General features: G+C 41.0%; 1 protein-coding gene and 1 non-coding gene across 5 annotated transcripts in view; one reads left to right on the forward strand and one right to left on the reverse strand.

Moving 5' to 3' along the window:
- The window catches only part of NCKAP5 (NCK associated protein 5), a 973576-nt gene that overhangs the window by 652345 nt on the left and 294476 nt on the right, over positions 1-26755 (reverse strand). The gene's annotated exons all lie outside the window — the stretch shown is intronic.
- Positions 16718-16824, forward strand: LOC118544973 (U6 spliceosomal RNA). Its single transcript, XR_004921878.1, has one exon. It is a non-coding gene; the product is annotated as a U6 spliceosomal RNA (small nuclear RNA).

The following is a 26755-nucleotide window of genomic DNA, read 5'->3' on the forward strand; positions in this document are numbered from 1 at the left end:
ATTCCTTACCATATGTGGGCAGGCAATTATTGTTAGCATCCATACAGATAAGCAAACAAATGCAGACAAAGAATGTCGTTTGTGTTCTATCCAACAGCAAGCAAGTGGCTGACCTGGGACTCAAACCCAGGTCTGCTGGGTCAAAGGCTAAGTTTCTTCTTTTCTTTAACCCTGCCACGTGCAAACAGCATCAGCAAACATGCTTTAACACAAGGACTGAACTTCATGACGATTTTGCCTTTTGATATGACTGTCTCGGTTATGTCTCCAATTGAAGAGAATGCCCACACCTGGCTTTTCATTATGGTGAACTGTCGAGGGAAATGCATGAAACCCCAGGTTGAAAACGTCTTAAAAGCAAAGGCATGAATAATCATTTCAAAGATCAATGGAGTCAGTGAGTTGAAGTGAGAGGGAGAGGCACTCAGGATGACAAGACAGTAGCCCTAATTGTAGATGAACCCGGAATAAGCTGGGATATTGGATTAAGTTCCCCCATCACTGTGGCCTTGAATTATCTCATTTGTAGAATGAAGGGTTATGGTTTTTAGGTAACGACTTCTCTTTTGCTGCCAAAATGACGAAGAATGAGTCCACCTCTGAAAGTGACATGTGGTCAGCCTGTGTCCCCAACTACATCTCACTGCTTCAAGAACACAGTAGGCATTCATTACATAATGTCACCCTGATTTGGCCCCAGGATCCTAGGTGTTTAGCAGAGACACATAAATGAGGTTGTTATAGTAAATACTAGACAAGGAAACGCGTCAGATCCTTTGGAGGCTCCTGTCATAAATCAGCGAACCCCTTGTGGCTGTATTAGAAGTCAGGCCGCTCAGCCACTGTGCTTTCTGCTCCCCTCCCAGCCCTGCCCCGTCTTCTTCATTGTATTGTTATGAAGAATCATATGTCATGACAATGGACAATTTTTATTTCCTACAGGACATATTCAGTCCACACGTAGCATACCTGGGTTTTAAATTTAGCTCTGCCACTGTTTAGCACTCCTTGACCTTCATCTGAACTTCTCTGGCCCTCGAGTCTTCACTGGCTTGAAATTGCTCATGTCCTGGGTGCTCCAAATTCAGGGCAAACTTAAGATGCGGGTTGATAAACTGGAGCTCTGCATTAATGCTCTGCTAAACATCTTTGTTACAGGAATGGGTTCAAACCAGACTGATGTAGAATTTGCCTCATTGTTTGGGGCTGAATTGCATCCCACCAAAATTCACACCAACCCTCAGTACCTCAAAACAGAACTGTGTTTGAAGATAGGGCCTTTAAAGAGGTGATTGAATTAAAATGGGATCGTTAGAGTGGTGCCTAATCCAATATGACTGGTGTCCCCCTAAGAAGAGAAGATTGGGACACAGAGAGAGACATCAGCCACAGGCACACACAGAGAGACAACCACATGAACACACAGTGAGACGGTGGCCATCTGCGAGCCAAGAAGAGAGGCCGCAGAAGGAACCAGATCTGCCGCCATCTTAATCTCAGACTTCCAGCCTCCAGGACGGTGAGAAAATAAATTTCTGCTGTTTAAGCCACTCAGTGTGAGGTATGTTATTATGGCAGCCGTAGTAAACTAATATCCTCATTATACAATAATCAATCTCCTTGGAAAAGATGGAGCATCCTCATGATAATATCATGCGATAGCAAAGAACACATAAGCCTAAGCAAACTTGCCTTCAAAGTTAGCAACTGATTCTTTAGACTATAAACAAATGCTATGATATGTGCTATCCTCAGACATTTAAACATGTTTTATTCCATCAAGTATACATGTTCTAATCAAATTTTTAAGCAGTGTGGATTTAAATGTTAGCAAGTAATAGTAAAGATTCTCAGAAAATTTAAAGGGCACGATTAAAGGAAAACTGATTGGTTTCTTGAGTTTTTTTGCTTAAGTCAAATTTCTAAATTTAATAATTTGGTTAGGACAAAAAAAACACATCAGTTTATCATCCCAGGCACTTGGTTTCTAATGGTGTGAAGGACTGAAGTCCTGCACAGTGATAGCAACGTGCTATTGTCCAGGGATACCAATAAATGTTCAAAGATGCTAGAGTCCTATAAAAACATGCCAGTTACTACTAATGAGAATGAAATTCTGCTAGGAAAAAATGTACACGCATGGTTTACCACTGCATTCCGGCTCATTAGCAATAGAGTAAATTACATAAGCATCCACAGCCTAAGAAGGCCTTGACCCATATACCAGCAACCGGATAACGCACCCCTGTCCTACAGTGCAGCTCTCATTCTGAAAGATTAAATCCTACTGCACCATCACTGATCAATTATGTTCATTCCTACAGCATTCCAGCAGAGATAATGAGTATCAAGCTCTATTTGATATGCTGAGGTACTGATAAGAGATTTGCTGAAGCAAAAGAACTATTAAGTGTTTGGTGGTGCCAGCAAGACTAGAACCCAAGAAATCCCTGTTTTACTGTAGACAAGTATTCCTCCTTTCCAAGAGAAGGTTCTGTGACACATACGCTTCAACATACAAGGCCACTTTCCCCTTGCTGTATAACCCAGCTATTGTGACATGCTAAGAAAAAAATCAAAGTTGCTAATATAACATAAATTCTTGAGAATTTAATTATTCATCTTGTTTCTCTCTCCTAAGTCACTTCTGCCACAGAGAGAAATGTTGCATTGTATACATTTTTTAAAGTGAATCTGCCAGAGGAAAGAATCTTCTAGAAATAATGAGAAGTTATGAAACATTTTCTCTTTTGATCTTTAAAAAGAACACAAGGTTAAGTTGCGGGAGAAAAAAAAAAGTTTTATGAAATAGGTCCCTTGGGCTGTGAATCCATGCCTCTGAACTATTTTTAATAAAGCATATAAACAGTGGGTTGCTTTGGTCTTTGAAGGCTTGGACTTTGAAACAAGGAAGAATGAAGAATTTCATGACTTTTGACATTTAAGAATCTTTATGTGTTGTGTGAAGGGGAGCGAACTGAACAAGTGGGCTGGGCTGCTAGGATCAGAGACGAAGGAGCCATATTTTAACCAAACATCATTAATATGCTCAGTGGCAGCCATTAATTTATTTCTACTAAAACAGATAGGCTTCTGTTTGATACCAATAAGGGGAAATAATTAAGAAAATCTAGAGCCAGAGTGAAAAAGATAGGGTGTCTTTTGACAAGGTGATTCTTCAGTTTGTAATTAGCAACTGATAAAGTGCTATGCATGTTAACTTTGGGGAAGAACAGCTAGTTATTTAAAATACTAATCTCATTTACTTTCTAAACTACCTTTCACTGATATTTGCCCTATTTTGTGCCATCCTATAAGTAGGCCATATGCTTTATGGAAAACAAGTCAATTTAAAAAGCATCATACCAGCTACAGTTCCAGAAACATTCACATGGTCTTTGGTTTTAAAAGTTTGGTTTTCAGGGGGCAGCTGGCTGGCTCACTCAGTAGACGTATAGCTCTTAATCTCAGGGTTGTGAGTTCAAGCCCCACACATTGGATGTAGAGCTTATTTAAAATACATATATATATAAATAAAATTATATTTAAAAGTTTGGTTTCAGAAGCAAATGCAGTGACCACTGCTGGCAGTCTTCTGGTTATTTTAGCTTCCTGGGGTTAGAAAGCCAATCCCAACCCCATGCCCTGCACACTTGGTCTTCACTGAACTTCCCAAAATAAATATTCCCTGGCAAGCCAATTATTATGTTTTTTAATTATACCAGCTGACATGCACACAAAGGCTGGCTTTTCATGAAGCAAAGGTCAAGCATTTGAGAATTACATCAGATCATAGTAATAGCAAGTTATTCATAATTATTTGGAGTTGACTGCAATATTTTTATAGCTTGGAGGTAAATGACTTCTTGCTTAAATTGAGGATAATAAATTCTAGTTATCACTTTAGGAATGAGAAACAGTTTTCTTCATCTTAAGGAATGTTCAAAGAACCCATTTCCCCTCAAAAGCCCTTTTCTCTGGCTAAACTACGTTTTACCAAAAAAACCCAAACAAACCCCTCAAAAAATTAAAAAACCAAAAAACAACTCATGGTATTTTAAACGTTGGGAGTCTCAATCTTCTTCTTTTCTTCCTCCTCGCTCTACATTCTACAAATATTTATTAAGACTTTATTCTCCTTAAGTTGGATCCTATATAATGCAATTGTTTTGACTTACAAAAATGTCTCTCGATACCCCTTAATGAAATGTGCGAAAAGCAGAGACAAGGAAGATATAACACCTGCCCTCAAAGAGCTTTACAATCTGGTTGACAAAGCCAAGAAAGAGGTAATGAATGACTCACAACAAGAGACCTTAATAAACATAAGTTGAGTGACATAAAATAGTGAAGGCAATAAGAGTTCAGTGATGGTGATAGTCCCCACTGGTAGAGTAGACAAGATTTATTTGTGGAAGGATGGGATTAAGTGGGATTCTACAAGCATATTTTGAAAAAGAGAAGGCATTCTAGCAACTAAGCATTTCACTTCTTAGGCCTGACTGAGCTCCTGTTTTCTTCTCTATCCCAGCAGCCAGCTCATATCCTCAAGGAGCATCATTGTTTCCAGACTTCCCAAAGAACATGACCAAATGGTTTTATTTAGATACCATTCCATGTCATTGGATTCATCCGAGCCATGCTAGGTGTGGTCACAGGTTTTCACAGGTCTTTCTTTCCTAGCTTTTTTTTTTTTCTTTACCATTGTCAATTCCTTGAATTGCCAGCCACTTCTGAATGAATGATAAAGACCATCGGATCAAATCTATCCTTGTTATCTCCTACAACTACACTCATTTATCCCATAAGATCAATATTTCTTACAATTTTTACATGGCTGTAAAAATGTCAAAATATAACAGCATAAGAAGTTACCACCTGGGCCAGACCTAGCACCTATCTCTGACTTGTCACTCTGAAAGTGAGCAGCAACTCTCAATTTTTTTTTTTTTTTTTGAGTCCCTACAGCTGAAGGCTATGGATCTCTCTGCTCACAGACAGTTACTTCTTCAGGCAGTGCCTCTAAGGGGTGAGGGGATGGGCTTCCTTGCTCACAGCAATACAGCAGATGCTCCCATGGGAAGAGAAGTATGTAATTCAAAAGAGACTTTCAAGTGACCTTGATATTCTTATTCTCCCCATCCTGGGACCCACCATTGAAAATCATCACTTTACTGGATATATGTTTTTTCCTTAACATCAAGCTCGAGGAGTGCCATGCTAACCTCCCTTGAGAGCCTGTTATGGATCTGTCATCTGAAAATTTATTTAAATAATTTTTAAATAATCTATATTTCATAACTCTGGTGTTCAAATGTCCTGTAAAAACTTACTAGCTGAAAACAAAAACAGACAAAATTACCAGCTGTTCATTAGCACAGCACCCACCACACACAACCACCCTAGATGATCTCCACCTGTGTGTCTCTCCACCCACATTCTGAACACCTTGTGGTCAAGGATCTTTTTTTTTTTTTTTTTTTGGTCTTTGCATTTCCAGCACCTGAGACAGGGCCTGGACTTTAGCATTACTTAGAACCACCACATTAAGTTGCCAGTTTTGCCACTCAAACATGGCCACATATCAGCAATTTCATAAGCTTCAATTTAATTATTGTAAGCATTTACCGATGCATGGGAAAATAACACATGAGCCAACACATTCTTGAGGGCCTCAGGGAAAAGAAATGGAGAGGAGAAGAAAACCAACATCTACTGAGATTCTGATGCAGCAGGTCTGGGGTGGAACCCAGGAGCCTACATTATAGCTAGTATTACAGATGATCTTATGCAGAGGATGCGTGAACCATGTTGTGATAAATGCGGACGGCTCTTGGGGACATAAAGGGAGTAAGTAGAATGTGCTTCTGATCAATTAGGAGGAGACAAGAGATAAGCCTGCCTCCCACCCCTTTCCATGCTAATCATCCTCTGCCCACCCAGAACCAGCTGTGCAAGCCAGACTCAGAGAGCCCAGGACAGCTTGGATGGCTGTCGTCATCCAGCCTTCTGCTACTATGCTTTTCTCAAAGATATTTTGTCCTTTAGAAAATCACCGACAGCTTTGTGATTGTTGCACAATAATGCCTCTCCATGCATCCCCCTCCCAATCTGCACTGCGCATGCACTGGGTGGGATCATTTAGTCCTGCAACTCTGAGTTGTGCCTCTTTTAGGAAAAGATTTCTGTAATGTGCTCAGAGACCAAAGCACCCAGAGGTCACTGTGTTCTTTGTTCAGAAGGCCTGAAAGGCTGAGAACACTGGGGATGTTTGGACAGATTTCATCCTGTTGTGATTAATTAGTGCCCACACTTGACAGGCTAAGAGAAGGTCACCACAGTGGTTCCCACAGGACACACACCATCTCTTCATGACGGAACATTGGGAGGCGGGTGAGAAGACGATCTCCAAAGCTAGATGGCAGGAAGTGACCCTGTAAAGGGGGCTGCAGGCTCACCAGATGTAAACTCCCTCGATGCCATCTTCTGAGGAGTACTGAAGGTGAAGGTTTATGCAGTAGAACTCAGAGACACAGATCCTCCGCGGCCATGCAACGCAGATGTGGGTGATGACTGCACGCCTCAGAACTTCGGCGGTGCTCTGAGCCAGGCACTACTCATGAGGACCAACACGTTAAACTCATCATGTTATGTCACCAGACATAGCACGTGGTGTGATGTAGTAACAACGTACTAGCCGTCACGTACCTTTGCCTGGGTTTCCAGGCTGTATGGCTGAACGATACCAAAAAATATTGGTATGTTTAATTTAGACAGACATGAAAGGAAGAAAAATGTTATTAGCAGAAAATGACAAACACAATATGCCTGCAAAAAGAAATCACATGTAAAAAAAAGGAAAGAAAGGATGAAAGAAAGAAAGAAAACCTGTGTACTTGTGTTTAGAGCAGAGAAATATTGCAGAGACCGATCATTAAGGAAGATATAAGGAAGAAGAAAGAAATTCGACCCTTTGAAAAATTTTTTCTGAGTATTGCGATGAGACCACCAAAATCTGACTTTTCATTCATTCATTCATTCACACAACCACACATCTCTCCATCCATCGACTCAGTAAACATTGACTGCATGCCAACTATGTCCAGGTACCATCATAGACAGTTAAAATGTGATCATATGCAAAAGTCATACTAAGTCTCTGTGCTCACGGAGCTTAAGTCCTATTGCGGGAGACCATCCAAAACACATAAGTTCATAATCTGCATTCATGTAGTCATTAACAGTGGTATAAATGTTCAACAAGCATTGGCGAGGGATCACTTGATTTGTAGCTTTTGCCATAGTGTAAATACTCCCACCTGGGACAATCTCAAACTACCAGTGCAATGTCACAATCAATGTGACAATGTGATGTGTACAGTCAGGACTATAGAGCAGCAGGATAAGCCCCCTCCAGCTCACGCCTGGACATGATATAAAGAAACAAATCATGTTAAGTGGCCAGATATTAGAGGGAAGGGTGGATCTTTTAGGCAAGCGGCTGGAATCATTCTTGGGCTAATGACATTTGAACAGTGACCTAAATGAAGAGGAAAGAAGCCATGAAGTCATGAAGTAAAGAATTGGGGGAGTGGGGCAGAAACAGTAAGCACAAAGGCCCTGAGGCAGGAAATATATCTCATATGTCTGAGGAACAGAAAGGCCACTGTATGAGGACAGACAGGCAGGGGCTAGATCATCGATGGCTTTGTTGGCACTGGGAGGAATGTGAACTCTTTATGCAAGAGTTGGGATTCAATGAAGAGTTCTGAGCAGGCAATGATGTGACCTGATTTACCTTCTTAAAGAATCAGTCTGGCTGCTGGGGAAAGAATAGGAAAGAGTGCACTGCAGTAAATGTGACCCCTGCAAAGGTGAAAACGTGATGACCACAGAGGAGGGTATCTAGGTAAGAATGAAAGGGCTCAGAGTGGAGTGGTAGAGGTAGATGTTGGAAGAAACGCTCAGGTTTGGAATATAACTGATAGGTAAATCTACCGGAAGTCACTGATGGCTTGGATAAGAGAGGAAGTGATAAGTCAAAGACGACCTCAAGAATTTCTGAAACTTAGCTACTACGTGAATAACAGGCTTAGCTACCATGTGGGGCCATTAGCTGAAATGAAGAACACCGAGACAAGAGCAGGGGTAGAGGGAAAATCACAAGTTTAGTTTTGGGCATTTTAGGTGAGATTTATTGACGTCCGAGTGGAGACATCAAGTAGGCAGCAGGATATATAAAAGTCAGGGGACAGGTCAGTAAGGGAGATACAGATGTGGAGGTCACCTGCTCTAGATGATCTTAGTGATTGTGCCATTGAGGCATCGTTAGAGAACCACTCGCTTAGAATGACAGGGACTCGGGCCTTTAAGGAGCCCTGGGGAGGAGGCAACCTGTTACAGGGAGATGTGTGAAGAACAGGCCAAAAATCTCTCCCCTGTTAAAGCCATTCATGTTCCTGAAGCTACAGTTATTAAGGAATAATCCATTTACAGACTGACCCTGTTAAAATCCATATCAATACTTATTAAGAAACCAAAAGAGATTTCTTACCTATCAACTAGAGAACTGGATGTGTTGATGTTCAGAAGATGGAGCACCAGTTCTCAACCCTGGCTACCCATCATACTCACCACGGAGCTTTGAAAAATATGAACACCTGGGTCCCACCCCAAGTGATTCTAATTCAATTGTGGCATGGGCGTAGGTGGTATGGCTTTATTTTTAAAGGAGTTAAATTGGACAAGGGATAGGAAAGGCAGTGATAGAACCAAAGAACTGAAGTCCTCCATAAAGTTGGGGATGCTTTTCAAAGTCATCTGGGAGGACAAAGGGATGTGGTCTGGGGTGGGATGATCACACTGTGACTTTGAAGGTGGTCGGGATGTGGCATGGGAGTTGAGATGAAGTAGACCAAAAAGATCACTGGGGATAAAGGAAGTGAAGTAACTGAAGGCAGGAAGCGTGCTGGAAAAATCCTTGGGACGTTGGTGTGAGGCTTAACTTTTTTAGGTTCTACATATAAGTGGAATCATGCAATGTTTGTCTTTCTGTGTCTTGTTTTTTTTTTTTTTTGTCTGTTTTGTTTTGTTTTTAAAGAGAAGGACAGAGAGAGGTGAGTGGCAAAGGGAGATGGAGAGAGAGAATCTTAAACAGGCTTGACGCCCAGCACAGAGCCAGACATAGGGCTTGATCCCACAGCCTTGAGATCATGACCGGAGCCAAAATCAAGAGTTGACTTAACTGACTGAGCCCTTGTGTCTGGCTTATTTTACTTAGCATTATATCTTCCAGTCCATCCATGCTGTTGCAAATGGCAAGATTTCCTTGAAATTTGTTGGGAAGGTAGATCTCTAGTGTACATACACACAGACACACACATAATTTGTATTTGCCAATTATGCCTCAATAAACCTGAAAGAAATCCATTCCAAGTTTCAAACAAGTGCCTTCTAGAATATAACTATTTGGTAAGCAGGGGTCCATTCTTACCTAAAGTTTTATTTGGAGAATACTGTTTAGAAATCATCCCAATATCTAAATCCCCATCCATTTATTTTATTAATCTACCTAGTGTGACAAAACACAAAATCCGCATTTCCTGGTTTGGGGTGGGAGTAGTTCTTGGAAACTTTGAAGAACAACGTTACCGCCATACTGTGCCAATATCAATCACTTCCCTACATTCCCAAATGCCCAGCACTACCACGGAGAACGATGCATGCTGTCTGCAATTTGTATTCTCTTGATCATGAGCAATACAGGCCCAGAGACTGCTAAACGCAAAGACACTTCTTTCTCTTCCTGACGCCTGCCACCTTCATACTGTAAAAAAACACCGCAGACAACAATCTCCTGATGATGGTTAATGAATGGAGTTCAATATCCGGCAAAGGTGATTCATGTTATCAAGACCGTAACCTCCTGCCCAATTGGAAAGGACTTAGGAGAAATAAGAAGACACATAACAAAGAAGAGCTAAAGTTTAGAAAATCACCAAAGATATGTAAGCAAATAAAAAATAAGTAAATACCAAAATATTTCTTATTAGATGTTTTTCAGGACTGGTGGTCTCTGGTTCTGAGTAGTATAAAATATGCTCTCCCCAAAATAACTCTCAAGCACATTATTTTTTCAAAAGCAGTTTATTTTGAGCACATTTCCTTCTCTACCTCTCATTCCCTAGTCTAAAAATTTCCTATCAACTCTTTCCTTTCCCCTGCTTTCTCTCTATCCACAAAAAAGGGAAAGGGTATATTTTAATTATTTGTATGTGGTAAATTCAACCCCTGTTATCACCATTCTGTGGCTTTTGGTTTGGGGAGATGTTTGTTTCCCTAGAAATAAGTGAAGAGATCATAGTGTGATAAATGAATTTGCTTTTCCTGGCAGTATTTTGACTGCCCTCAGAAGACCAAGAGGGAAATGGTTGTTAGAAGTGCAGCCCAGGGGTGCCTGGGTGGCTCAGTTGGTTAAGCGGCTGCCTTCAGCTCAGGTCATGATCCTGGGGTCCTGGGATCGAGCCCCGGATCAGGCTCCTTGTTCAGGGGGAGTCTGCTTCTCCCTCCCCCCGCTTGTGCTCTCTCATTCTTTCTCTCCCTCCTTCCCTCTCTCTCTCTCAAATAAATAATCTTTAAAAAAAAAAAAAGAGAGATTGAAGAATAAGAACAGCCCCAATGCCCCCTGCCTGCTCTTCTTCAGGTATTTCTCCTGGTAGAAATCTCAGTGACCATAAAGAGATGAGAAGTTCAGAGTAACCTGCTGTCTTTGCATTTTAAGTATCTCTTGAATCAGTTCACTTCTTTCCAGTGCCGTCATACTATTTTGCCCTCAACTCTTGCATGGTCTATAGAACTAGCCTCCCCTCTGAATCCTGTGTTTCCAACTGGCCTAGCTCTTATCTTCTCAGCAACCAGAGTAAGCTTAATTTTTTTTACATTTTGAAATAAATTAAAACTCACAAGAAGTGCAAAATTAGAACAGAGAGTTCCTTGCACCCTTCATTTAGCTTTCCCAATGATAACTTTTTATGTAACCATAAACACAACATCCAGAAAATAGATGTTGGTCAGTACTGTTCACTAAATTCGGGGTGATCTTTTAAAAATGCAAACCTGATTGTGCCAACTCTCCCCTCTTTGCCAAACCTGTTACTGGCTTCCCATCAACTCTTAGAATAAGGACTAAAATTCTTATATTGGCCCATAAATAGTGGGATTATCATTCCAGGTTGGTCGGGACAGACCTGGTTCACACATGTAGTGCCAACAAACTATCCGATTTAACATTTTAGTGCACTCAAAAGTATGGCAGTTTGGATGATAAATTATGCCGTCAAGCCACTCAGAGTTCTGTGTCTGATCGGCCTGTGGAGACCTCCAGCTTTTGTCTTGTGCCCCCCGCCCCCTCACTTCTGGCTCCTGAGCCCCTGTGACACAGACCTTCTTGAAGTTCCTAGGATATGATGCAGGATGTGCAATGTTTCTTCCCACCACAGGGCCTTTGCACCTGTTCTCTCTGCCTGAAACACTTTCCCTCCCCACCCCCATTTGCCTGGATAGCTCCTACTTGTATCAGCTCGGCTAAATCATCATTCCATCCCCAGACTAGGTCACATTTTCTATTAAATGCCCTCACCATGCCCTGGACCTTTCCTTTGAACTGTTTGTCACAGTGATAATTTTATATCTGTTTCTACAGATATAAAAGCTGTAAGAAGGCGGGGGCATATTTGCACAATATGTATCCCCAGGACCAGCAGGAGCTTGCTGTATGGGAGATGATTACTTTGTAGCTGAGGACTGAATGAATAAAAGCTCAATTCACAGCTTCATGGGCAACAGAAACAAAGTGGTTAATAGCTTCAGGAAAAAGCAAAAACAAAAATCTCTTGCATCACCTTTGTAGGTTGCTGCCCATGTGGCTCATTTAGTCATTTAAAAAACCCAACTTTGGAATGAGACAGACCCAAGTTTAAAACTTGGTGTTCATAAGCTGAGGAACTTTATGCAAGCAATTTACCTTCTTTGAGCCTTAATTTTTTATCATCTGTAAACAGCAGTAGTAGTTATAATGACACGAAAGTCATCTACTCTATAATGACAAGTGTAATTATTATAATAATGTGACAATTATATAATTATAACAATCATTAAGTATATAGCAATTATTATTATAAATAATAATAGTCATCACACTTTTGTGAAGGTTGAATGAAAAAATGTACAGTGCTTAAGAGTTGGGCATTATTAAGTGAATGTGAACTCTATTATAAAGTTGTTTTAGGTGTATCATTCCCTCCCCCCTTCCCCCCCCCCCCCCGTGTCTAAGATGATTTCCTTGTTTCATAGAAAAAGTGCAGAGGGGACTTAGTGCTCCTCACCTGGAGCTGCCTCCCCATCACCTGCTCCCCTTTGGTCTCCTCCCCTTCAGACATGCAAGGCTATCCTTGGCTATCCAACCCGGGGGCCAAACCTGGCATCTTTGACTCTTCCCTTCTCTCCACCACACACCAAATCCATCAAGAACACTGCTGGTCACTTCCTCTTTGAAATACAGGCAGAACCCTGCTGCTCCCCACCCCACCTGCTGCCCCCCCGCCACCATCCCCATCTACCTGGATGACTGCATCGGCCTCCAAACAGGTCTCCCTGCCTCTGCCCTTGCCCTGCAGAACAGCCAGAGTGACACCATCAAAATGCAAGTCACGTCAGCTCATTCTCCTGCTCAAACCCTTCAGGGCTTCCCAGGACCCCATCGAGTAAAGTGGAGTAAAGTATGACATGCTTTGTGAAGCCTCTGTCTTCTCTTGCATTCCCTCTTTCAGATCTTTTCTCAAAGGAGAGTCTTCCCCAAACACCTTACTTAAAGTCACAAGCTCAACACTCTATCTGCTCCCTGCTTGTATTTCCTCACAGTGCTCATCACTTTCTATACTTTTTGCTTATTTGTTTTCTTTATGATCTGTCTTCCCCGCGAGGATGGCAAGTCCATGATGGCAGGGAGTTTTGTCTGCTCTGTCCCTGCCTTCTCCCCTAGCATCTAACACTGGGCCTGACCTGTATTAGGTGCTCAGTGAATATATCTTGAATGAATACATGGGCGAGTCAATGAATGAATGAGGCACCACTGCTCCCAAGGCAAGAGCTGTCCCAGACCCAGTATGGCATAAGTTACGAGGCACAGACGAAAACACCAAACCTGCGTCAAGAGTGTGTTGGGCAGGGGTCTAGGAAGAGGAGGAAGGCGACGGCACACCTAAGCACATGCTGATGGCTGGCGCAGCTCTTGTCCCAGCCTTTGCAGGGACGCTGCTGATAGCTTGGTAGTGGCAGGGCCTGCCTCACCACGTTGGGGCAGCTGAGTGGCTGAGGGTAGAAGGATGAGACTGGGTGCTCTCTACCCACACAAAGGGAAGCAAGTGTTCACATTCAGACCGTGATCTGATCTGGTGGGCCCACCAGTGATTTACGTGGATTGCCCCAACTCAGGAAGATGTCTGACGCGGAAGACTCCGGCCAGAAATCCCACGGGCTTGAGGGCCAAAATGAGGCCATTTTTATACTATCCAAATTAATTTCCCTTTGTCAATACGTATGGGATTTCCAGAAGAACATAGGCTGAGAAACGGTCTCCATATCCATTGTCCAGATGTTGGCAAAATAGAAGCCAAAAAAAGAAATATCTAATATTTAAAGTCTTGTGACTCCACAGCTTTTGGCCAAACAAGCTTGGCTTGCTGGAAGCTCAAGACTGAGCCAAGGCTCCGGGTGGACTTTGAAGGCAGTTATTCACAAACTCAAGGGAACTGAACTTTGATATGACAAATATCCAAGAGCTGTAGTACTGAGACCTTGTAAAATCAGCCTACAAATACAAAGCGTGACTTAGGCACTCCAGTCAGCAAATTCAGTATGAAGCAGTTGCAGAAGGAACAAACTGGAATATTGCCTAATATCCTAAGGGAGGAGACATTGCCACAGTCTTTAAGGCTGGAAGGCAGTTGGCCAGACATGGTAATATCCGGGCATTTGCTCTGACTATTCTCACATCTCACTGACTTCTCAATTCTTCCTTAGGCTCAGTATGCAACACTTAACCTCAGGCTCCTTCATTACCTGTTCCGACTCCCTTCCCTACCCAAGCACTGGGGCCCCCTTGATGTCATCATTACACATCAGGTTGGGGTAAGGAACAAATTCTCCAGCAATTCGGGCCTGGGGAATTCTCAGCAGTTGGTCTGATGCATCAACTAATAACAAGAAAGTTCTATGGAAGATAACTGAATCGTCACCTGGCTTTATTAATGCTAAAAGCAATGTGATGGTGCAAGCCTGCTGATTCCTAAGAGAATACCTCTACCAATATTAGAAGAGCAAACAAATAAGTTAGCTTCTAGTTTTTCTAGTTTGTGTGCAGGACTATATATGTAACTTTTAAAATATTGAGACATTATAGCTATCTAGGTGACACATTCTAAAAGCTTAGAAAACAATGCTTGGTCTAAAGAGCACCAATGAATGCAAGGCATACAATCAGACATCCTGAAGAGGCCACTTTTAGTGACCAGAAGTATTAACTACATATATTCTATCTAGCTTCTATAATAATGTCATTATCTGAGATGAAGAATAAAACAATTTTGGGTGGTTAACATGGTATACAATAAAATATTTTCAGTTCCTAATATTTGTACTTAAAATAATTGCTTGAGGTCTTCACACAGAATCAAAATTAAACATTTAATAGCTCATTGACCTTTATGTGTATCACTCCTAAAACTGTGGATAAGTGAAAACAGATATTTTATCCAAATGAAATCATAATATTTTTGTAGCTTAAATTTTTTCTTGAGCTCAATTGGTAAGAGTGTGGTACTTTACAAGAGTCATTATGAAACTATCTTAAACTGTAGTCATTTCCCTAAAGAAAATGTTTATGGCCTGATGGGATAATTATATTCTCCTATTAAATATCACTCCTCCAGGGCTAGTTATTGTTGAGTACAAATATGCCACTTTATATGCAAATAAAATGTATGGAGATGTGAATAAAAAGTTCTGCGTCTATCTACTCACAGATCATCTTATTATGATTCATATTAACAGAACTTTTCAAGACGGGAGATGCTAATATCACATACAAGAGGCAATTCTTTCCTTGAATTTTTGCTTTCAAGATGTTTAGATACAGCTGGAAATATTTGCTTTTCTCACAGAGATAGCAGATTGGGGTTTGCATTCTGAGTTGTATTTTGAGTCAAAAGATTTTACCGTCCTGTGATTACTTATTACCAAAACTTGTTTTTTTTTTCTTTTCTTCTGACCTTGACTTCTCTTCAATCCGTTTCTTACAACACCCACACACCTGAAAACAAATCAGGACACCTTGGAGTCCAGAGTTTCCAAGAAGGTTTCTTAAATCCAACCTAGCAAAGCAGAGAATTTCCACAAACATTGCACAGAGTATAGTCATTTCGTGGCCACATATTTGCATTTTCTCTTTAAAAAACAATCTATATTCTTTGAATTCGATCTTTGAGCAAAATACCATGGTAAAAGCCACAAGTCTGTTTTTCACATTTGAAGGAGCAATGTTTTTGTATCTCAAATCCCATCTCGGACGGGTACCTTATATTTTTATTAGCCACCTCTCATGGTGCTAGGGAACAACCTTTTTTTTTTTTTTTTTAAGATTTTATTTATTTAATTGACAGAGAGAGGGAGAGAGAGCACAAGCAGGGGGAGTGGCAGGGAGAGGGAGAAGCAGACTCTGCTGAGCGGGGAGCCTGATGTAGGATTCGGTCCAGGACCCAGCGATCAAGACCTGAGCTGAAGGCAGATGCTTAACTGACTGAGCCACTAAGGCGCCCCAGGGACCAACTATTTTAAAAAACTGGAGGATGTATATTTTATCCCTATGTGTGCAGAGTTAACAATATAAGATAAATACTGACTATGTAAGGAAGGAACAAAGTATTTCATCACCATTTTTACCGCTTTCCCTGCAGCTCTGCTGTCCTTGCCTAGAGCTGTCAAAGGAATATGGGAAAGCCAGGTGGCATGAATGCGAAGACAGAGCTCTGATTTTCTGGCCAATGCACTGAACTCCCGATGTCAAAGGATCATATAGCTGATGGGGAACTAAAGGAAAGGATGCAGGTGAGGACATCGCAGGGCTGTATCACCAGATCAAGACATTATTGCACATTTGGGAATTTAATTACTTCTGTTGAAATTTGGAGAAAGCCCTTTTTACCACAAACTAGAAAGTCATTCATCCAGGAGTCAAAACTCAGTATTTATACTTCTCGAGAATTATCTAAAATTTTATGACTGAAGTTATTAAAGTCTACTATACTTTTTAAATTAGGGCTTAGGGATAACAGGAGATAGCATAAAGTTAGTATTTGCATTAAATTGAAAGAGGTAGGGAGAGCTTTATGCTATTTTCTAGGGAGTCCGGAAATCTATGTTGATTGTGAACATTTCTTCTCACTCTATTCAAGGACAATTGGTGGGCAGCTGGAAAATGCCAAGGAACTGAGAGTCTTGATCAATCTGAAAAGCAAGGCCTGCATAAATGGTATTATGGGACATATTTGCTAGATTGAAATTTCTGTAAGGGCAAGGTTCCTGTCTGCTTTGCACGTGACTGCTTTATTCTTGCTCAGAACAGTTCCTGTCACCTAGTAAGCCCTCAAAAATGTTTGACAGAGTGCTCACTTCAGCAGCACAGACACTAAAATTAGAATGATGCAGAGAAGATTCGCGTGGCCCCTGCATTCGGGTGACACATAAATTGGTGAAGCATTCCATATTTAAAAAAATGTTTGACAGAGAGATGAAAAAAGCTGAGTACATGCTTTCCCACCCCTGGATATTGTACTATGTCTTGTCCATTCATCCAAAACTATAGTCACCCAACACTTAACTCCTAATAGTTGGGCCATATACACACACACTGAAAATACATTTTTCTTATAGCCTTTAAAATGAAAGAAACTCTTAAGTGTCCACAATCACTTAGATATTCTGCTTCAAAGCAGAGAAATGGACTAAATCTATTCTAAAAATGAAAATAGTTTTTATAATACAATATTAAACCAATTTATTAACAATTTAATGTTAACAGGACATAGCTAAAGTCACCTTCAAAATAATGAATTTAAGTAAAGATCTTTGTAGTTAGAGAGGGCACAAATGGGCCCTCAGCTTGTCCTTGCTCCCTCATATTTGAGACAAAGTGGTTCGATCACTGGAAAAGTCTGTGCTTTGAAAATGACCTCTTGATCCATCTTCTTATTTTTAGTCTTGCCCCCCCCCCACCCCGCCTCATTCCACTCTCCAGAATGGAGTTGGGCATCTTTCTAAAATGCAAATTGGGTCAAGTCACTAGCTTGCTCAAAAAACATCAGTACTTCAAGAGTTCCTATCTTTTTAAGACACTGTATTTAGTCATTTGCTTGTCATAAAAGGCCTGACTTGAATAGTATCCCTCCTCCAGATCCAAGCCCATTTCCCTCCACCCCTGGCCTTAAGCTCCAATAACACCAAAGTGGTAGTTGTTACCTCACTGGACACACTGCATTAGTTCACACCTCTGGACGTTTGCTCATACCATTTCCATTGTGTGGCATGCTGTCCTTTCCTTTCTTGACCTTGGTGACACTTTTTCCCTTTAAGATGCATCAGGTCTCCCCTAAAGGATTCTTGGTTACAAGCCCTTCAGTTATAGTCCAATATAAGCCTGAGCATATCTCAGTATCTGTTCCGTTACATTGAAATGAACTAACCACGTGTCTGTTTCTGGCTCTACATTCTCAGTATTCCCGTTACACAAACTATGCCAAAGTCATCCTTTGGCTTCTAGCAGCCACTGTGAAGTCAGGGTCCGTGACATTAATATGTACCACACCAAATTGAGTATGTAACATCCTCTTGTTCTTCCCCATCAACACTGCCTAATCTTTCAATGTTCTGTTGTGGCCTGGGAGTTTCCAGAAATTATCATAATATCATAATATCATAATTCCAAAAATTACCTCTTTTCTTATATAAATTGATTAATTAAGCTAATATATTTCACATAAGGCAGCGACGTTTTATAAATGGGTGTTAACAAAAGCTATATTACTGACACTGAACAATTAGTAAATAACGCTATATTGAGGACTCAGGTGGGAAATATACCCAAGCATGAGTAAACTATGTGTGTTAACACTTGCAAAAAATCATTATTTAGATTGCAAGGAATGTTTGCATTAAAGCATCTCAGTTATGTTTTGTAGTAACTAAACTTGATATTATTTGCATATCTGGAGGGCTTCTACAGCTTTTTAAAAAATTTAAGAGCTCGGGGCACCTGGGTGGCTCAGTCGTTAAGTGTCTGCCTTCGGCTCATGTCATGATCCCAGGGTCCTGTGATAGAGCCCCGCAGCAGACTCCCTGCTTGGCAGGGAGCCTGCATGCCCTTCTCCAGCTCCCCCTGCTTGTGTTCCCTCTCTTGCTGTCTCTCTCTGTCAAATAAATAAATAAAATCTCCAAAAAAAATAAAAAATAGGGGCAGCTGGGTGGCTCAATCGTTAAGCGTCTGCCTTCAGCTCGGGTCATGATCCCAGGGTCCTGGGATCGAGCCCCGCATCGGGCTCCCTGCTCGGCAGGAAGCCTGCTTCTCCCTCTCCCACTCCCCCTGCTTGTGTTCCCTCTCTCGCTGTGTCTCTCTCTGTCATATAAATAAAAATCTTTAAAAAAAATAAATAAAAAATAAATAAGATTTAAGAGCTCCAGCAAGTTTTATAAATTCAAAAAATAATTATAAAATCATCTTTCTACTTCAATTTCTATGTCAATCTAGTATGCCAACATATTGCCTAGAAAGATTTTCTTACAGTGGTGATAAACTCAGAGAAAAATATAATAGAAATGCTAACATTCCTTTAACCAATGGTGGTTCTAGCTGGGACCTCCTATTATCAATAAATATTGTGGCCCCCAGTCTCCAATTTCCAGACAACACAGTGACTGAATCAGTATTCTCCAAAGCACAAAGCAGGCAATCTTTTTTGTCCTTTGTGCATTTTTCACATCTTAAAACTGCCCCCTTCAATCTTCCCATGTGCCATCTACCCACACATCCATGTCACTGTGTATCACTAGTCTTTGCAAGTTCTTCTGAGTGTAGTTTTGTTACTATGCTGAAATCTTATGCATAATTATTTGAAGTTGCTATGGAGATTTTGTGTGATTTGTCATGAAGAAAATCTATTGTGTTTGAGATAATTCTCCATACTAATGACTCAGGTATCCATCTCCCTCCCTTATTTTCTCTGGGATTATAACCAACTGTATATATTTGAATATCTATAAGCAAAAGTCATTTTACAAATAACACAACCAGAAAAGTTATTGAATTCACTAATATGAAGCACTTCAGTACAGCTGGGCCAATTTCTCGTGATTTGGGAAAAACTTCCATTACAGTATTTTTTTGAATACCAGCTAGATTCCTGCCTGCCTCCTTTAGGAAGAGATCCTGCAGAGTTCTTTTACAGTTACATCTCTTAGAATTCTATCACTAATTATATGATACATATATTGGCTCTATCGTCACTTAGAAAATATAATTTTGTTTTTTTATTGTTTTAAAAGATTTTATTTATTTGAGAGAGTGCATGCGTGCATGTGACAGAGAGAGAGAGCATGAGCAGGGGGAGGGGGAGAGGGAGAATCAGGCTCCTCACTGAGCAGGGAGCCCAGCTCAGGACTTGATCCCAGGACCCTGGGATCATGACCTGAGTGGAAGGCAGACACTTAACCGACTGAACCACCCAGGCACCCAGAAAATGTAATCTTAGAGCACGTATTAAACTGTTTGTGCAAAATTAAGGACAAATATAGCAACCTTATTAAAAATCATTTATTTGTCCTTCTTATATGGTTGAAGACATTTTCGAGGTGGGAGCCAATGGTGAAACTAATTACTTGACATTAATCAAAGGGCAATTCAGACTAATGGCTGGGATCTGAACAGCAGAAAGCAAATTTCACACCACCCACAAAGGTCATGATTTTATCTTTCTTGCCTGGCCTCCCCACCACCAGCCCTGGACAGAAGAAGTCCTGAAATATCATATCAATTATCATTAGACAACTCACATAAATCTCTCTTCTGGCCTCTCGATTGGCAAAGCTGATTTCAGGATCATGATTGATCTTTGGAGATATCTTTGACATTCTTAAGTCAGCTATAGGTGGAAGAGAATTTTGATGAATCCAACAGTTTGCCATCAGGAGAGTAGCATCCAGAGGATAAATACAAAAATTAGAGAAGTCAAATTTCAAATCAAAGGCAGACTAATTACAGAAACAATTCCTAGGTAACACTTTGTCTGAAAATATAACCAAGTTACTAATTTCCCAAACAACCAGTTCTGGAAAGGATGTGTGATCTTCACTCAGGATAATTTGACACCATGGGTACCCAGACAGAAACCCAGGTAGGAGCAGAGATGGCAAGGAGACTAGAGGGAGAGTGAACAGCTGGAGGGACTGAGTGAGATGCTCTGGGACATGTTAGATCAGAGCCAATGCTTATGTGGTTATTTTAAAGGTAGCACTGATATTATTTTATATAAACCAGGGCTGGTGAGTAACCTGTAAATGACTGAGGCAAAGGAGAAAGAACAGAAAAGAATGAGAGGAAGGTAGAGGAAAGCATAGCCATCACAAGGGGCACCTGGGGGGCTCAGTCAGTTACGCGCCTGACCATTGATTTAGGCTCAAGTCATGGTCTTAGGGTCTTGAGCTCAAGCCCCGTGTCCAGCTCCACACTCAGCGGGGAGTCTGCTTGAGATTCTGTCTCTCTTTCTGCCCCTTCACCCCCATGTCTCTCTCTCAAATAAATAAATAAATCTTAAAAAAAAAAAAAGGACATCACAAAACTGCCTACTCTCAGGCTGTGATAAAGGAAGAATAAAAAGGAAACCATGTAAGCAGTGTGGCAGAGACAAAGTCTGCATGTCAGGGCTCCTGTAGGAATTTAGGTGTGCTGATAAATGGCTCCAGATCAGTCAAGCATCAGCTGAGTCTGGACAGCAAGGGGCTCCTTTCATTGCCCTGGTGGTAATACAGTGAGTCAAGTACCTTCTTCCCAGAGTCTGAGGGTTGTCCACGCAGGATATTCCAGTTAGTGTCTTTAAAGTGACAGGTGACAGACCATGGGGGACTATTCTCTGTGCCCCAATTGATTAGAAGGGAGAAGTGTTTCCAGAAACAGTAGAAGATCGTTCATGGAGGAAAATAGGAGATAGCTTTTGTTAAGAATGTGAACAGAAAATATAACCAATCTCAAAAGGCTGCTGGGTAGAAGATCATGGTGAATCAAATTCGAGCCAGGAAGAAACTCAGCCTCAGAAACTAGGGCTAATAAATGTTTTGAGGGTCTTCTCATGGAAGGAAAAAATTACCAGTGCAGAGGGAGGATTTAGCACCATCTTGCTAATGGTAGGTGCAACATGGCAAAGGTCAACCCCAAGCAGCCAACAAGGTCCCGCTGTGGTGACCTGAGATTTCTCGCAAGGCTTCAGAGGCAGACAGGCTCCTGTCACATGGCTAACTGGGGCTGTGGGCCTTTTCTGGGAGCAAGGATCTGAGGTGAGAGGGAGAGCCTCACCCACCACACAACCAACACACATACCCCACTCTTAATTCAAATAGAGCAATGAGAAAAGCAGAGACACTGACAGTGAGATCTCTGGTGGCTTTAAAACTCAGCATACCTCTGAAACAATACATTATATTTAGAAAGAAGAAGATAGCAGGAAGGAAAAATGAAGGGGGGGAAATCGGAGGGGGAGACGAGCCATGAGAGACTATGGACTCTGAGAAACAAACTGAAGGCTCTAGAGGGGAGAGGGTGGGGGGATGGGTTAGCCTGGTGATGGGTATTAAGGAGGGCACGTTCTGCATGGAGCACTGGGTGTTATACACAAACAATGAATCATGGATCACTACATCAAAAACTAATGATGTAATGTATGGTGATTAACATAACATAATAAAATAAAATAAAATAAAAAATTCAGCAAAGAAAATGAAAGAATCTGAGGATGTAAGCAGTCATGTCCAGTTCAAGAATGTCTAGAAGAGGAAAGGGGATCATTTGGGGAGCAAACACCTGAAAGTTTAGAAAAAGTCAAGAGGATTTGGTTGTCTCAGCCAAGAGTCCTTAAGCATAGCAGCAAACAGAGATTCAGGATTTCCTCAGTATCCAAAGTCCTCTTTTTATGGACCCACAAAATTTTAATAAATACCTTTAAACTTTGTATTTCAGTTTAGTGGCATAAAAATGAACATTAAGGGTATTCTGAATGTAATAATAAAGAACTTCTTATCGAATATTGCCATGTGGTCCAGTCTTCTTTGTACTTTCGTTCATGATGGCCTTATTAAAAGCTAATATAAAAAGAACAGAGGTAGACTTAATGGGATATTCCTGCCACAAGTAAAGGCAGCAAAGACGATGTATTCACACATGAAACTAACAACCATTATGTAGCTTGAAGGGTAGAAATTGGAAAGACAGCTCAGTCATCTTCCATCACAAGACTACACAAGGCAACCAAATGCAAAAGAACCTACTCCTCATGGAAAAGACCAGAGAAGACCATAGTCAAGGTAGAGGTCTAACAAATGTTTCAGCAAAACAGCACCATCTGTCATTCAATTCATGAATTTTATTTGGTTCTGTAATTAAATGAGACCAATGAGTAACAGGATGTGTGGAAGGAAAGACAAATGATCAAGGAAGAAAGAAACAAATCTGTAAAAACAGTGTCAAAGGTCCAGGGTAAGCCATGACTTACAAAAACGGGTGAAACCTACAGGGTGTTAGGTTACGACCCTGTTTAGAGTCAGATGAGGGAAAGGATGGAATTGACTTACTGCTTGATGCAGATGACATCATGCTAATATAGAAGCCAGGGAGAAAGCTGGATCATTCAATTCCTCTATCACTTGTCCCTTTGCTATCAAGGCAAACGATCTCCAAATTGAAAAGAAGAAGAAAACATGAAGCCCAAGATAAGTGAAGAGATCACAAGGGAGATCAGCGAGCTTCTCTGCCTAAATCCAGTCTCAACAATAAATTACATTCCGGGGTAATAAATGGACTTCAGATGGGATGGTGGAAGCATTGTTGGCAATCTCTGAGGAGTCATGACAAGTCAGAGAGGGGCCCATATTAAAAGCCCGGAAATATGTTTATTTTTTGAGAACATTTCAGAATTTTTTTTAAAATTTTCAAATTCAAAGGAAAAAGCTACATTTAGAAACTACAAATCAGTTTCTAGGCTGATCTCCCTTCAAAAAAATCATTTCTAGAATGCAATGTTCTAAAAGAGGGCGTATGGGGCACCTGGATGGCTCAGTCCATTGAGCATCCGATTCCTGGTTTTGGCTCAGGTCATGATCTGGGAGTGGCGGGATCAGAGCCCAGAGTCTGGCACCCCACTCAGCGGGAAGTCTGCTTGGAGATTCTCTTCCTCTGCTCCTCCCCCCACTGGCATGCGCCCATTCTTTCTCTCAAATAAATAAATAAATCTTTTTAAAAAAATAAATAAAAGAAGGTGTGTGACAATTAGAAAAGAAATCAATGGTCACTCGGAGTTACAGGGACTCCCTAAGAACAGCTCCCCTTCACATCTTTGGAAAAAACGGCCAACAAGACCGAGAGGCAAAGTGAACCTGGATTCCTGCTGAGTATTTAATAAAATATTGCTTGATGACCACGAAGCAGGATACAGAAAGAGGGACGAGATGGTCACTTCTGGGAAGCGAAGCCGCAGCTGCACATTGCAGGTCCTCTAACACCTGTGCGGAAAAACTGCGGCAGAACATCATGCAACGCCTGGGTTTGGAGTCAAGAAATCTAAAACTAAATAACTGTTTTGCCTTGGATGAGTGCAGGGGTCCACGAATCTGGGCACTGCCTGTTTCTGTAAAGCAAGCTTTACCAGAACAGGGTGGCATGCATCTGTTTACCTGTTGTCTGTGGTTGCTTTCGCACTCCAGAGGCAGGGGAGAATAGCAGCTACAGAGACCGCCCTCCCACACGGAGGGAGCCCTTTACAGAGAAACTTTGTCAACCCCCTGCCGAGTCACATAAGCTAGGATGGAGCATACCCTCCGGACACTCCTTTTCATCCTCCACATTAGTAGAGAGGGATAGCAGCCAATGCTTCTGGAGGTAGGTAAGGAAATAATGTATGGAAAAGCTTTTCGCGGATTGTAATGAGCTATACATGCAGAAGGCACGTGTTATTATGATCGCTCTGCCTATTCAAAGATTAATAGCCGTGCTTTGCACATTAAAGGCTCACCAATCTCCAGTACACAGGAGACTCCCCCCAAGTACTGGATGGGCTTTTAGGTGAATGAATGGATGGATGGATAGAAGAATGGCTGGCTGGCTGGATGAATGATACTAGTAACTACATCTTATTTGGCAGTGACTGTGTGCCAAGCAGCTGTTTTATACACAATAGCTGGTTTTATCCTTGTAACAGACTTGGTGCATTATTTACATTTTAGTGCTGAGTAAAGGAACAGAGATTTGAACAGGAACAACACCAGGAGAAACAGCCAGTAAGTATAAAGCACTTAGTATGTCCCAGCCACTGTGCTCAGTACTTGTTAAATGTGACTTAACTCAATGTTCTCAGCTCTCCCATGAAGCAGCTATTAGCATTAACATCATCATCATCATTCCATACTTAGAGACAGAAGACAGAGACCCAGCAAAGCCAGGTTATTTTCTCAAGGTCAAACATCTGGCAGGTGGCAGAACTGAATTTTAAAACCTTGTCTTCCTGACTCCGATGCTCTAACCATGATATGCTGGGCCAACCTATTTACATTAACAAGGCTAAGTTCATTGAGGATAAATGTCAAGTCTTACTAGCATGATTTAAAAATGAACCCTTTGAAGTGTCTGAAGGGAAACTAGAAGCAGTTCCTATGAAAAATATGTTTTTGAAAACCTTTTTATTTTGGAACTAACTTTGGACTTAGAGGAGAATGGCAAAAAGAGTACAGAATTCCCATTATATTCCAGCTTCCCCTGATGTTAACATACTGTGTAAGTACAGCAGGATGGTAAGAACCAGAAAACTAATACGGCTACAGTACTCTTACCTAAAGATCTTACTCCAGTTTCACCAGTGTTTCCACAAATGCCCTTCTTCTGTGCCCGGACGCCATCTGGGTTCCCACTCTGATACCTAGTTGCTATCTCTCCTTAGACTCTTCTAGTCAGTAACAATTCTTCAGTCCCTGTCTTTCATGTTTTTGACACTTCGGAAGAATATCAACTAGCCATTTCCTCAGATGTCTCTCAATTTGGGTTCATCTGACTCTTTTTTTTCCTCATGACCAGACAAGGGTACCTGTTTTTGGCAACACCCGAGATATAATGTTGTGTCCTCAGTGCATCATATCAAGGGGCTCATGATGTCAATATGTCTTATTACTTGTTTTAACAGACTACAATCTCAGTAAGCTGACAGACAGGCAGCCTAGTTGTTAACACACACATGTGCATGCAAATTTCATGATAGTTCCAACTGTGTCTTAAGAAACTTTTGAAAACCACGAGCAAAAAAATTACTATCAGTCCTACCTTTCTTTCCAGTGGCCAGATTATTGGAATAGGGCTGGGTTGCCAGAGGCCAGGAGCACCCCAAGTTGACTTCTTCTGCCTCACGGTATCCCTGCTGGCTGGGGAAGCATGTTGATGGACAGAAGCATATTGACTGGACTCTGGTGTGTGCATCTAAGCCTCAAAGATAAGACCAGCTTGGGTCATGCTCCAAATACTCACTCAGTGCCCGGATCAGCTGTCCCACCTGCGAGTCAGCCTTATTGGACGATGGTCCCTAGGAAGAAGAATCTTCCAGAATCCCACCATTATACTTGGCCAAATAATACTAATATATACCTTGATTCTGTATTTCGATGGAAAGATATAAGTCCTATGAAGACAAGGGGAGTTTATTTTCTCACATCTTCTTTAGCAGCACATAGTCAATTTCAAAATTGCAACTGAACACAAAAAGAGCTCACTGTGAAAATGCTGAAAATCTATCACTCCACTCACACAGGCATAATTATGGAGGCTGCAGAAGACTCCCTATTTATTTATTGATCTGATTTCTATAAGTTTCCTACATTTCAACATTTTTTTATCTCATCTTCCTGTTAGATTTATACTGTCTGCAAACTACAGCTTCATTCAATTTGAAATGTGTACATTCTACAATTCAGTCACTGTGAGAAAAAAAAGCCTTTAATAATTAAAGTAGCAAAGGTGCACCCTGCTGGCTCTAAATTACTCTGGTAAGATGTAAGCCATCAATATTTCTACAGAAAATGCCTTATTCAAAAAAGAAAATGCCTTATTCAACAATATGTCCTTATTATTTCACTTATAGACACTTTCCTGATAGCATGCATTTAAAACACATAATAAAAAAAAAATAGAGGGGAAAAAAAAGATTGGTTCATCTTAAAAACACCTTAAAAACACTTTAAAAACTTGCAGAAGTTAGGAAAACTAGTGTAGCAACAATTTTTTTGAAAGTTCATGTTTTGCAATTTTTGATAACCATTTTAAGTACAATTACCATTCTGAGACCCCTTCATTAGAAATTGCTTATCAAGAGTAAAAGAATAAGGAAGATAAAGTCAGAGATATATC

The sequence above is a fragment of the Halichoerus grypus genome, chromosome 4, assembly GCF_964656455.1.
Source record: "Halichoerus grypus chromosome 4, mHalGry1.hap1.1, whole genome shotgun sequence".
Lineage (NCBI taxonomy): Eukaryota > Metazoa > Chordata > Mammalia > Carnivora > Phocidae > Halichoerus > Halichoerus grypus.